The 14,359-nt window shown below is 40.3% G+C and overlaps 1 protein-coding gene across 3 annotated transcripts in view; it reads right to left on the bottom strand.

Annotated features, from left to right (window-relative positions):
• Nucleotides 1–14,359, bottom strand: part of SORCS1 (sortilin related VPS10 domain containing receptor 1) — a 580,301-nt gene that overhangs the window by 59,648 nt on the left and 506,294 nt on the right. The gene's annotated exons all lie outside the window — the stretch shown is intronic.

The following is a 14,359-nucleotide window of genomic DNA, read 5'->3' as shown; positions in this document are numbered from 1 at the left end:
CCTAAGATGACCTGTGGTTTAACTTATCTCTGCAAAACAGTCCTTCAGGAGTTTCTTTAATTGGAATTTATTTGTGACGGATTTCAGAGAAAGAGAGGTGATAACAAAGGCAAGCTTCACTTTCTTTTCTTGTTAGATTCGATTCCTAGCATTGACCACTTCCCTCTCTGACAATATTTTTGCTTATAAGTGGAAAGATGGGTTGTCGTGAACTCCATACACCATCCTTATGTCTTCCCTCTGATGAAGCAGTATCATGTTTAAGCTGCAAAGAAGACAGATAGTAAACAATAGGCATTCATAAACCACAATCACAAAAAACTAACCAAACTGATCACATGGATGACGGCCTTGTCCAGCTCAATGAAATTATGAGCTGTGCGATGTAGGGTCAACCAAGACGGACGGGTCATGGCGGAGAGTTCTGACAAAACATGGTCTACTGGAGAAGGGAATAGCAAATCACTTCAGTATTCTTGCCTTAAGAAACCCATGAATTATATAAAAAGGAAAAAAAGATAGGACACTGAAAGATGAACTTCCCAGGTCAGTAGGTGCCCAATATGCTACTGAAGAAGAGTAGAGAAATAATTTCAGAAAGAATGAAGAGACAGAGCCAAAGCAAAAACAATGCCCAGTTGTGGATGTGACTGGTGATGGAAGTAAAGTCCAATGTTGTAAAGAACAACATTGCATAGAAATCTGGAATGTTAGGTCCATGTAAAAGTCGCTCATTCATGTCCAACTCTTTGCAACCCCATGGACTATATAGTCCATGGTATTTTCCAGGCCAGAATACTGGAGTGGGTAGCCTATTCCTTCTCCAGCAGATCTTCCCAACCCAGGAATCAAACCAGGCTCTCCTGCATTGCAGGTGGATTCTTTACCAACTGAGAGGGAAGCCCATGAATCAAGGTCCATGAATCAAGGTAGATTGGAAGTGGTCAAACAGGTGATGGTAAGGGTAAACATCAACATTCTAGGAATCAGTGAACTAAAATGGACTGGAATGGGTGAATTTAACTCAGATGGCCATTATATCTACTGCTGTGGGAAAGAATCCCTTAGAAGAAATGGAGTAGCCCTCATAGCCAATGAAAGAGTCCCAAATGCAGTACTTACATGCAATCTCAAAAATGACAGAACCATCTGTTTCTAAGGCAAACCATTCAAAATCACAGTAATCCAAGTCTATGGCCCATCTGATAATGCCAAAGAAGTTGAAGTTGAACAGTTCTATAGGTCCTACAAGACCTTCTAGAATTGATACAATAATAGACGTCCTTTTCATCATAAGGGACTGGAATGTGAAAGGAGATAACTGAGAGATACCTGGAGTAACAGACAAGTTTGCCCTTGAAGTACAAAATGATGCAGGGCAAAGGCTAACAGAGTTTTGCAAAGAGAATGCACTGATCAAAGCAAACACCCTCTTCCAACAACACAAGAGACAACTCTACACAATGTCACCAAATGGTCAATACCGAAATCAGATTGATTACATTCTTTGCAGCCGAAGATGGAGAAGCTCTATACAGTCAGCAAAAACAAGACAGGGAGCTGACTGTGGCGCAGATCATGAATTCCTTATTGCAAAATTAGGATTTAAATTGAAGAAAGTAGGGAAAACCACTAGATCATTCAAGTATGACCTAAATCAAATCCCTTACAATTATACAGTGGAAGTGACAAAAAGATTCACAAGACTAGATCTAATAGACAGAGTGCCTGAAAAACTATGGACAGAGGTTCATGACATTGTACAGGAGGTGGTGATCAAAACCATCCCCAAGAAAAAGAAATGCAAAAAGACAAAATGGTTGTCTGAGGAGGCCTTACAAATAACTGAGAAAAGAAGAGAAATGAAAGGCAAAGGAGAAAAGGAAGGATATATCCATCTGAATGCAGAGCTCCAAAGACTTGTAAGGAGAGATAAGAAAGCCTTCCTAAGTGATAAGTGCAAAGAAAGAGAAGAAAACAGTAGAATGGTGAAGACTAGAAAATTAGAGACACCAAGTCAACATTTCATGCAAAGGACAGAAAACATATGGACCTTATAGAAGCAGAAGATATTAAGAAGAGGTGGCAAGAATACACAGAAGAACTTTATCCAAAAAGGATCTTCATGACCCAGATAACTATGATGGTGTGATCACTCACCTGGAGCCAGATATCCTGGGGTGTGAAGTGAACTGGGCCTTAGGAAGCATCACTACAAACAAAGCTAGTGGAGGTGATGGAATTCCAGTTGAGCTATTTCAGATCCTAAAAGATGATGCTGTGAAAGTACTGCACTCAATATGCCAGCAAATTGGGAAAACTCAGCAGTGGCCACAGGACTGGAAAGGTCAATTTTCATTCCAATCCCAAAGAAAGGCTACGCCAAAAAATGTTCAAACTGCTGTACAATTGCACTCATCTCACACACTAGGAAAGTAATACTCAAAATTCTCCAAGCAAGGCTTCAACAGGACATGAACCATGAACTTCCAGATATTCAAGTTAAATTTAGAAACGACAGAGAAACCAGACATCAAATTGCCAACATACATTCAGTTCAGTTCACTCACTCAGTTGTGTCCAACTCTTTGCAACCCCATGGACTGCAGCACACCAAGCCTCCCTGTCCATCACCAACTCCCTGAGTTTATTCAAACTCATGTCCATTGTGTCAGTGATGCCATCCAAGCATCTCATCCTCTGTTGTCCCCTTCTTCTCCCACCTTCAATCTTTCCCAGCAACATGGTCTTTTCGAATGAGTCAGCTCTTCGCATCAGGTGGCCAAAGTACTGGAGTTTCAGCTTCAATATCAGTCCTTCTAATGAATATTCAGGACTGATTTCCTTTAGGATGGACTGGTTGGATCTCCTTCCTGTCCAAGGGACTCTCAAGAGTGTTTTCCAATACCACAGTTCAAAAGCATCAATTCCTCAGTTTTCAGTTTTCTTTATAGTCCAACTCTCACATCCATACATGACTACTGGAAAAACTAGCTTTGACTAGAAGGACCTTTGTTGGCAAAGTGATGTCTCTGCTTTTTAACATGCTTTCTAGGTTGGTCATAACTTTTCTTCCAAGGAATAAGCATCTTTTAATTCCATGGCTGCAGTCATCATCTGCAGTGATTTGGAGCCCCCAAAATAAAGTCTACCACTGTTTCCACTGTTTTCCATCTATTCGCCATGAAGTGATGGGACCGGATGCCATGATCTTAGTTTTCTGAACGTTGAACATATGCTGGATCATAGGAAAAAGGAAGAGAATTCCAGAAAAGCATCTACTTCTGCTTCATTGACTACATCAAAGCCTTTGACTGTGTGGATCCCAACAAACTGTGGGACATTCTTAAAGAGATAGAAATACCACAGCACCTTACCTGACTCCTGAGAAATCTATATGCAGTCAAGAAGCAACAGTTAGAATTGGATATGGAACAATGGGCTGGTTTCAAATTGGGAAAGGAATACATCAGGACTGTATATTGTCACCCTGATTATTTAAATTATATGCACAGCACATCATGTGAAATGCCAGACAGGATGACGCACAAGCTGGAATCAAGTTTGCAGATAGCAATATCAGTAATATCAGAGAGTAATATCTGAGATATGCAGATTACACTGCCTTCATGGCAGAAAGCAAAGAGGAACTAAAGATTCTCTTGATGAATGTGAAGACAAGAGTGAAAAAGCTGGCTTAAAACTCAACATTCAAAAAATGAAGATCATGGCATCTGGTCCCATCACTTCATGGCAAATAGATGGGGAAATAATGGAAACAGTGAGAGACTATATTTTCTTGGGCTCAAAAATCACTGCAGATGGTGATTGTGGTCATGAAATTAAAAGATGCTTGCTCCTTTGAAGAAAAGCTATGACCAACCTAGACAGCATATTAAAAAGCAGAGACATTACTTTTCTGACAAACGTCCATCTAGTCAAAGCTATGGTTTTTCCAGTAGTCATGCATGGATGTGAGAGTTGGACCATAAAGAAAACTGAGCTCCATAGTATTGAATGTTTTGATCTGTGATGTTGGAGAAGATTCCTGAGAGTCTCTTGGACAGCAAGGAGGTCCAACCAGTCAATCCTAAAGGAAATCAGTCCTGAATATTCATTGGAAGAACTGATGCTGAAGCTGAAGCTCCAATACTTTGGCTGCCTGATAGTGAAGAACTGACTCATTAGAAGAGACCCTTATGCTGGGAAAGATTGAAGGTAGGAGGAGAAGGGAACAACAGAGGATGAGGTGGTTGTTTGGCATCACCAACTCAATAAACATAAGTTTTAGCAAGCTCTGGGAGTTGGTGATAGACAGGGAAGCCTGGTGTGCTGCAGTCCATGTGGTTGCATAGATTTCGCCACAACTGGGAGACTGAACTGAACTGAGTTACCGATCAGGAAAATCTTGTGTATCACTGAGAGGTACTTATTAGGTATTCAATCTCATAAATGACAAGTCAACATTCCTGAAACACAACTTAGGCTGGGAAATATCTACACTGTCAAATAAATTTCTTTAGACATAATGCATTTGGTCCTGTGCCCTAATATAGACATATAACTGAGAATACTAGGCCAAAAGAAGTTCCCAAGGAAGGACCAAAAGCCACGTGAAATCCATATGGGGTTTCTCCAAGGGCAGCACTGACTTCTGTAATAGAAAAGCAAATAGATCAAATGGCCGCAATGAGGCCAAGATTAACCTGAGGAATGAAAGGTGTGTGAACTTATCAGTTCCTGTAACAGGGCTTTAGAGAAAAATGGGAAAACAAATGCTAAAGTAACTCAACACTGACAGCCTTGGTGCAGAAATGAGACTCCAAGACGCTCTGGAAGTCATTAGGGAGCCACTGCAGATAGAAACTGGACTCGTTTGTCAGAGGTTGGTCCTTGCAAAGCTCAAGAGCAGGCCTGACAAAAGCTTTACTGAAATTCAGTCTTGGAAGGGGCTTTAAAGTTTATGCAGCAAAAACTGCATTGAAGTCAATCACCTATGGTATAACCTGTTTTCAGATGCATAAGACAACACATTATATGTCCTGTAAGTCTGTATGTCTGTATATGTTTGCATGAGCATAAATGTGGTCATTAAAATAGCCCAGTCTGTTAACACTGACTACCCCAGGGATGAAATGACATGGGGGGCAGAGGAAGATCAGCAGGATTAAAAGAGAAGAGTAAAGGAGGGGAAACAAATATTTCACCAAATTTAAAAGGAGAGGTAGAGTAGGCCATGACACAAGAAACAGCACAAAACACAAAACCATAACCGTACTGTTACTGTTAACGTTTAAATATTGACTGAGTAACAGGGAAATAACCAGGAGGTAACACAGACACTGACTGGAGAAGGAAGTGGCACCCCACTCCAGTGTTCTTGCCTGGAGAATCCCAGGGACAGGGGAGCCTAGTGGGCTGCCGTCTATGAGGCTGCACAGTCAGACACGACTGAAGTGACTTAGCAGCAGCAGCAGCAACACAGACACTGATGATGGGATACAGCCAACTCTGGCCTTAGATTTCTGTTGTTATTTTAATGTTCTTTTGATCACAATATTTGAACAACATTATCACTCAGTTCAGTGAAGTTCAGTTCAGTCGCTCAGTCATGTCCGACTCTTTGCGACCCCATGAATCGCAGCACGCCAGGCCTCCCTGTCCATCACCAACTCCCAGAGTTCAATCAAACTCACATTCATCGAGTTGGTGATGCCATCCAGCCATCTCATGCTCTGTCATCCCTTTTTCCTCCTGCCCTCAATCCCTTCCACCATTAGAGTCTTTTCCAATGAGTCAACTCTTCGCATGAGGTGGCCAAAGTACTGGAGTTTCAGCTTTAGCATCAGTCCTTCCAAAGAACACCCAGGACTGATCTCCTTTAGAATGAACTGGTTGGATCTCCTTGCAGTCCAAGGGACTCTCAAGAGTCTTCTCCAACACCACAGTTCAAAAGCATCAATTCTTTGGTGCTCAGCTTTCTTCACAGTCCAACTCTCACATTCATACATGACCACTGGAAAAACCACGGCCTTGACTAGATGGACCTTTGTTGGCAAAGTAATGTCTCTGCTTTTGAATATGCTATCTAGGTTTATCATAACTTTCCTTCCAAGGAGTAAGAGTCTTTTAATTTCATGGCGGCAGTCACCATCTGCAGTGATTTTGGAGCCCCCCCAAAATAAAGTCTGACACTGTATCCACTGTTTCCCCATCTATTTCCCATGAAGTGATGGGACCAGATGCCATGATCTTCATTTTCTGAATGTTGAGCTTTAAGCCAACTTTTTCACTCTCCTCTTTCACTTTCATCAAGAGGCTTTTTAGTTCCTCTTCACTTTTTGCCATAAGGGTGGTGTCATCTGCATATCTGAGGTTATTGAGATTTCTCCTGGCAATCTTGATTCCAGCTTGTGCTTCTTTCAGCCCAGTGTTTCTCATGATGTACTCTGCATAGAAGTTAACTAAGCAGGGTGACAATATATGGCCTTAACATATTCCTTTTCCTATTTGGAACCAGTCTGTTCCATGTCCAGTTCTTACTGTTGCTTCCTGAGCTGCATATAGGTTTCTCAAGAGGCATGTCAGGTGGTATGGTATTCCCATTTCTTTCAAAAATTTTCACAGTTTATTGTGATCCACACAGTCAAAGGCTTTGGCATAGTCAATAAAGCAGAAATAGATGTTTTTCTGGAACTCTCTTGCTCTTTCGAGGATCCAGCAGATGTTGGCAATTTGATCTCTGGTTCCTCTGCCTTTTCTAAAACCATCACTTGGTAACATTAAATGCCAGAGGCAAAAATCAGGCATTTCAGCCTTTTCTTCTTAACAGTAAACGTATTTGGGCAGGGTGGGAGGTGTGAACTAAAAATAACATACCTTTTGGGAATGTAAATTGGTGCAGCCACTATGAAAAAACAGTATAGTGGTTCCTCAAAAAAACAAAAATAGAATTACCATAAGATCCAGCAATCCCACTCCTAAGCATATATCTGGATTAAGCTATAATTCAAAAAGATACATGGATCCCTACATTCAGAGCATCACTCTTCCCAATAGCCAAGACATGGAAACCACCTAAATGTCCATCAACAGATGAAGGGATACAGAAGAGGTGGTACCTACACAGGGCAGAATATCTATCAAAAGGAATGAAATAATGCCATTGGCAGCAACATGGATGGACCCAGAGATGATCATACTAGGTGAATAAGTTAGAGAGAGAAATTCAGATACCATATGATATCACTTCCCTGTGCAATCTAAAATATGACCCAAACGAACTTATCCATGGAACAGAAACAGACTCACAGAGAGAAAAGACTCCTGGCGGCCAAGAGGGTGGGGACAGGGGAGGCATGGACTGGGAGTCTGGGATTAGCAGATGCAAACTATTATATACAAAACGGGTAGACAATAAGGTCCTTCTGTATAGCACGGGGGACTATAGTCAATATCTTGTGATAAAGCTTTATGAAAAAGAATATACACATATAAGTAAATTCCTTTACTGTACAGCAGAAATTAACAAACACTACAAATTAAATATACCTCAATAAAATAAATTAGAAAACAAAAAGTAATCTGCCTTTGCCTTGTATATCTTACTCCAGGGTATGAGACAGGTTAGCAACTTTAGATTCAGATTGGCAAGGTCTCAGCAGGAAACAAAAAGGAGAAAACGACGGTATAATGCTGCTCTGGTCTCCAAAGAAGAGATTTTGTCAGCTGGTATAAAGGAGTTCATGGAGAGAAGTGCTATTCCCCTTGTGTGTATTCAGTAAGAATGAACTCTGGCATGTGACTTCTTACATGGACTGTAAACTTAAGACTGTTCTAGAATATCCCCTGATGGTCACTAGGGAAAAGAGAGAGCACATTTCTCAAAAGTTTTCTGTCCTAGAAATAGTAACGACTGTTCTCTGTGTAGTTTCTCATTGAATCTTCAACCCTATTAAGACTCAGGCCTGAAAGACTGTTATAATTTGTCTAGAGTCACAAGATGAGTTTGAACCAAGCTCTTCTTAACTCAAGAAGAAGTTAACTTAAGGAGTTCTGTGAACTTCTTTTTCACAGAAGATAGACACTCATTGTGCTCATTGCCAGAAGGACACTGAAGAACAAACTGGCTGACAGGTAAGACCTGAGAGTGATTGTAAGCTCCAGTAACGAAAACTCTTTAGAGGAATGTCAGCACAGATCAAATTCTACATTAAAAAGTGATGTAAGTAGATACCAATGTAATACACTGGAATACCATGGAGACTACAAAATACATTTGTAAAGACCCATGGTAATATGAGTGCTTGACAAAGAGTGAGATGACTGTAAACAGGAATCAACTGCTGAAACTGTTGGACCTGCCATTGTATAACAGTCAACAGAGTCCTAGCACAGGGCAACAGCAGTCTATGATAAGGAGCCATTGCGCATGCTCTATCTTCTGTTGCTGGTTCTGGGTCCTGTCTGGCAGCTCTTCCAAGCGGTATTACTATTACTGAAAGCTGAGGCTGCCTCACCAGATGAGCTGGGACAGTGTTTTCTGGTGGTCTGGTTTGAAGCATGCCCTATGGGCTTCTTTTTAAGTTCAAAACCGAGCTTTATACATAATTCCAAGATATCTAGGTATTGGCACAATTGCAACATATAGAATTATCCTCCTCCCCTTGCCTATTCAGAGATGCTTTTCAATAATAGCGCAGGCACCTCTCCAAATGTGCAGACCCTCCGGCTTCTCCGAGAGTAAAGGCAACATTGAATTTGGATCCTTTGACCTTAAGGGAGAACATTCACAACAGTATGGAGGGTGGTCCATGGGGTTTTATGATTTCACCAGAAAAATTTGGGTCTGACAAGGCCAGCGATACCAGAGAGACCCGATTGTGGACCCACCAAATAATCTGACTGGATGAGCACTTTATCTTCTTTCTGATGAAATACAGATGGCTAGACCTTTCTTTGAGGACTATGATTTTTGGAGCTTGCCTAACTAAATATCCAGATACTTCTGGATCTAATGCTCAGACTAAGAACTTGCTATTACAACATCACAAAACAGTTCACCTTCTCACTTACAAATAAACCGTAGCACCATGTGTCTAAATGAACAGCAAATTTCCAAATTTCCTTTTTATGTCTTCTGTGCTTGTCTGAATAGAACAGAAATACTGTAAGTCAACATTGGCTTGTATAAGTAGATAAATGACTATAAACAGAGGCCTCCTTACTCCATCCAGACATTGTGGTATAGAGCCATCAGAACCTTGATCCATCATGCTTTTGAAACCTTTTTCAGGTGGTAAAGGACACTGCTCTACTGTCTGCTGCCATTGTGGCCTCAGGAATCACCCCAGCAGGCTTTGGCAGGAAAACTCTGAGGCTGCTCAATGATGTACATTGTGTAAGTGGTTTTGAATGATTTTTAAAAATCACTCTAAAAGTAAACATTTGGGTATGCCATAAGAACAATTTCATTTTAAAAGAAAGAATGGTAGGAAGATTCCTTTGGGAATAAATCTATGTTTCTTTTCTAGTTTTAAAATATGATAAAATATGTTAACCTTATTAGAAGAAAGAACAAAGAGAAAAGCCATGATGAATTCTTTGAGAAAACTGTAGAATCAGGATGAGATTCGGAAGAAGAAAGTTCAAATTGCTCATAATCATGACACCCAGAGATAACATTTTTACACTGGTGAATACCATATTAACCAATGATATTGCACGCACGCACACACACACACACACACACACACACACACACACACACACACCCCCATCACCACCACAACGGCGGCACTGGAATTACTACACTGTTTTATGTTACGCTGCCAACATTTTTAAATAGCTTTCAGAACTTCTATATTTAGCCATCACTTGGTAGACTTGAGTCATGGGATCCTGCCTATAAAGTGGATATACGATTTCTTGCCCCAGATATCACTTCTTCACTTTCCCAAGTTATTAGGTTGATGAGATTTCAGTGACTTTACAGAGGTCTACAGGTGGATTATATGTGGAAGGAGGGCCCTACAGAAGGCAGGTGGCGACCTGGAAGTTAGAGGACATAGCTAACTGTCCTTTGAAATGCATTTTACAATTGGACCTCAATTCCTTGACCTATAAATTAAAGATGAGCAGAATGGTGATGATTCTAGTTGTCATTTCTAGCCTGGGTAACCTGCCATTTTAATAATTATACTATTCTTTCAATGGGCGTTATTGGACATCCACAGCATTCCAACATCTCTTCAGGCTGCTGAAATAATCTCCACTCTTTGGTAATGATGCAGAACTTATCCGAGTGCTGTGATGGAGATTCTTCATTATAGGTGAATGGTGGATTAGGCTGAGGAGTGAGCTGGTAAGACACAGTCATGGAATAATGAATGACAGAGTGTAAAGCCAGAAATCTGAGGGAGTTATGCACTTGGGCAAGAATTGTGTGGCTTCAGCCCTGATTCGAGTGGTGGTGGGCCCCTGTGGTGGAGGGCCTCAAGCAGACATGCTGAAAGATTGAAAATCCAAACTGAAGACGATTTTATGACTCCGGCCCTTGGATGATCACTGTATTGAAACTCTCGGTAATGAACCAAGTATCTCTCTTTGCTTGTCAAGGCAGACTGAAATGCTTTGCAAACATCTATTATCTGAAACCCTAAAGGATAGAAATATACCAATGCATGTGGAACAGGTACTGAGGGAAGAGAAAAGCAGAACCTTAGAGCTCCTAACCTGAATTCAGCTGAACTTCAGGCATCAGGCCTCTGGCTAAAGACAATCTATATTGCCTGCCTCATTTCCTTCTTTCCTATTTAACCCAAAGCAACAAGGGAGAAGAAATGAAGTGCCTCAATTACCTTGCTTAGAATCAAAGAGAATAAAGCTGCATGGAGTAAGGAATAATACATGAGAAAGCCTCTTAAATCTCCATGGCTCATTGAAATCAGCTTCCATTCCTTTGTGCAGAAGAAGAAAACAGCTGAATCTTCTGAGTCAGATCTGGGCTGGCTTAGAAAGTGATGCATACCTGCCTGGACTTAACACTTCCTGCGAACTCTTCATGCCAACTCTTTCTCCAAATGAAAAAGTAGGTCAGCTCCCTTTATCAATTCAACAGATGAGTTTTTCTCTCTCTCTCTCTCTCTCTCTCTCTCTCATACACACACATACACACACACACACACTCACACACACACTTATCAAAAGTCCTCTTTTCTACCATCTGATGGCGGGCAGCATTCTGCAAAATTTATGAGGTGTTATTACACTGTGGTTACTTTTATGTGGCTGTAAGTCTTTCAATGTATGTGAAATTACAGCTCATTGAAATCCATTTAATGAGGACACAGCCTTCACATTTCCAAGTTAAATCTCACAGAAGAAGTTATAATCATGAATTTTCCTTATTAAGTTCCAGTCTTTGTATGTAAATTGAAGTATTAAAACAATGAGATACGGATCAAAGTTTTTAATTTTAGTCCCCTGCCTCAGATTTAATTTAAAAGTCTTAAATTATGCAGTGAATTGCATCTCTTTATTCTTACAGCTGTTTAAAACAGATTTAATTATCTCCCGTAACATGCAGACACTACTTCCGCCTAGCAGTCCTCTCAAATGACTGCCTTCCAAATCACTTTTGTTGAGTTCTTAGGACTGATTAGGGCCTTCACCATTCATCCTGTGCCTTCAGGTTGTCACACTGGATTTCCCTAGAAAGCCGGGTTATCACATTGAAAGTCCATAGACTCATTAGGTGCTCATTAGTGGTCCAGGGGATATCCATCTTAAGCAAGTCTCCAGACAGATGCTACCACTCATTGGATGCTGCTGGGGTCTCTCTGCAGAACACTTTTGATCAGCTTCCTAAAATTCAGGAGCCATTACAAAATGTAAAAGGTTAAGCTTCTTAAACACAGCTTCATGGACTCTTCCTCTCCCCTTGTGGTTGTTCCTGGATCATTGTTCTTTGTCCTTAAGAAAACAGTGATGCACAAATGCATATTGTAGTGTGAGTGCGGGTGTTCACATGCGTGTGTTCTTGGATCCTCCACAATGAGTAGGTCTGGGATGGAAGCAAGACTGGCTCCTTCGCCTTGTTGCTTCCAGTAAAGATTCTTTTATTCTCGTATATTTGCAGAGAACCCTCAAAGCAGCAGACATGGGGTTCCTGACAAGGGGGCTTTTCATCAGCATTAACAGAATTCTGTGGTTCTCTGAGTAACCAAGCTGTATGGTTTTGAAGGGTTTATGTATGGAGTCATTGTGTCACCTAGATGTATGTGTGGGGGCGGGGGGAGGATAGCTTCACAGGCCATTTACGAAAAGTGATCACATTTCTTGCATTTCTCAAATTGGAAAAATTATGGCTCAGGTCTCAGCTACAGTACACAGAGCTCTAAGCATCAGTGTACCTTTGATATTCTACAGTTAATGAGAAGTTCTCTTCTTTGCTCTGGTTTTAGCAAGGTTTTCATTGATATTATGTTAGAATTAGGACATGCACTAATACAGAACAAAGGAAGGGCTTTATTCAAATCTTTTTTTTTAAGGTTTATTTATTCAAACTTATTTAAATGTAATCCTCACTGATTATGTACAAAAGTCGTTTTTGGGGGCCCAATTTCCACAAACTTTCCATCACTTTACATATTTTAGCACAATTCTAACTTTCAATTATGGAATATCTGAAGAGATCTTTTTTTTTTTTTTAAGATTTAAAATGTTTTATTTTTTATTTTTTTAAATTTTAAAGTCTTTAATTCTTACATGCGTTCCCAAACATGAACCCCCCTCCCACCTCCCTCCCCATAACATCTCTCTGGGTCATCCCCATGCACCAGCTCCAAGCATGCTGTATCCTGCATCAGACATAGACTAGCGATTCAATTCTTACATGATAGTATACATGTTAGAATGTCATTCTCCCAAATCATCCCACCCTCTCCCTCTCCCTCTGAGTCCAAAAGTCCATTATACACATCTGTGTCTCTTTCCCTGTCTTGCATACAGGGTCGTCATTGCCATCTTCCTAAATTCCATATATATGTGTTAGTATACTGTATTGGTGTTTTTCTTTCTGGCTTACTTCACTCTGTATAATCGGCTCCAGTTTCATCCATCTCATCAGAACTGATTCAAATGAATTCTTTTTAACGGCTGAGTAATACTCCATTGTGTATATGTACCACAGCTTTCTTATCCATTCATCTGCTGATGGACATCTAGGTTGTTTCCATGTCCTAGCTATTATAAACAGTGCTGCGATGAACATTGGGGTACATGTGTCTCTTTCAATTCTGGTTTCCTCGGTGTGTATGCCCAGCAGTGGGATTGCTGGGTCATAAGGTAGTTCTATTTGCAATTTTTTAAGGAATCTCCACACTGTTCTCCATAGTGGCTGTACTAGTTTGCATTCCCACCAACAGTGTAGGAGGGTTCCCTTTTCTCCACACCCTCTCCAGCATTTATTGCTTGCAGATTTTTGGATTGCAGCCATTCTGACTGGTGTGAAGTGGTACATCATTGTGGTTTTGATTTGCATTTCTCTAATAATGAGTGATGTTGAGCATCTTTTCATGTGTTTGTTAGCCATCCGTATGTCTTCTTTGGAGAAATGTCTAGTTCTTTGGCCCATTTTTTGATTGGGTCGTTTATTTTTCTGGAATTGAGCTGCAGAAGTTGTTTGTATATTTTTGAGATTAGTTGTTTGTCAGTTGCTTCATTTGCTATTATTTTCTCGAGAGCCTTTTCAAGTTTAGGCTTTATCTCTACTCTCCTGGAGGAAGCCTATTCAAATCCACACACATTTATTGAGTTCCTACCAATATTGCAGACATGGTGAGCAGAGTTACAACCAGGCAGGACATGATTCATGTCTTAATAATATTGATCATTTATTTGGAGATGTCAGAAAAGAGAAGGTTGCTATTATATATTAGTAATAAAGATATTTATAATGATCTAATACAGATTTTATTATAATGTATCCAATAAATTATTTTTTTTGAACAAATACAAACTACTTAGTACTTTCTATATTGTATGTTTAAATTTATACTTAAAATTTGATACAGCAGAGGTCCTAGTTAGTCCAAAACATGTAGTTCCACAAGCTGAAATATGTCTACTCACAAATGAAAAGTATTTGAAGGGTTTGAGTTCCTACAAGGTTGGAAGTCATAAAATATTTGTTGAAGAACAAATAAACACACATACATCACTAACTGGTGGAACAGTTGACTCCTCAGGTCTCTAGTGTTTTAGCTGATACACAAAGGGGACACAGCTTAGTGTGTGTGGGGGCAGGGGCGAGGGCAAGGGTGCGTTATATGTAAGTAACTTGAGGACAAAGATAGGG

Source organism: Capra hircus, chromosome 26 (genome assembly GCF_001704415.2).
Source record: "Capra hircus breed San Clemente chromosome 26, ASM170441v1, whole genome shotgun sequence".
Lineage (NCBI taxonomy): Eukaryota > Metazoa > Chordata > Mammalia > Artiodactyla > Bovidae > Capra > Capra hircus.
The sequence above is the reverse complement of the archived record's forward strand: the minus strand, read 5'-3'. Positions and strand labels throughout refer to the sequence as shown.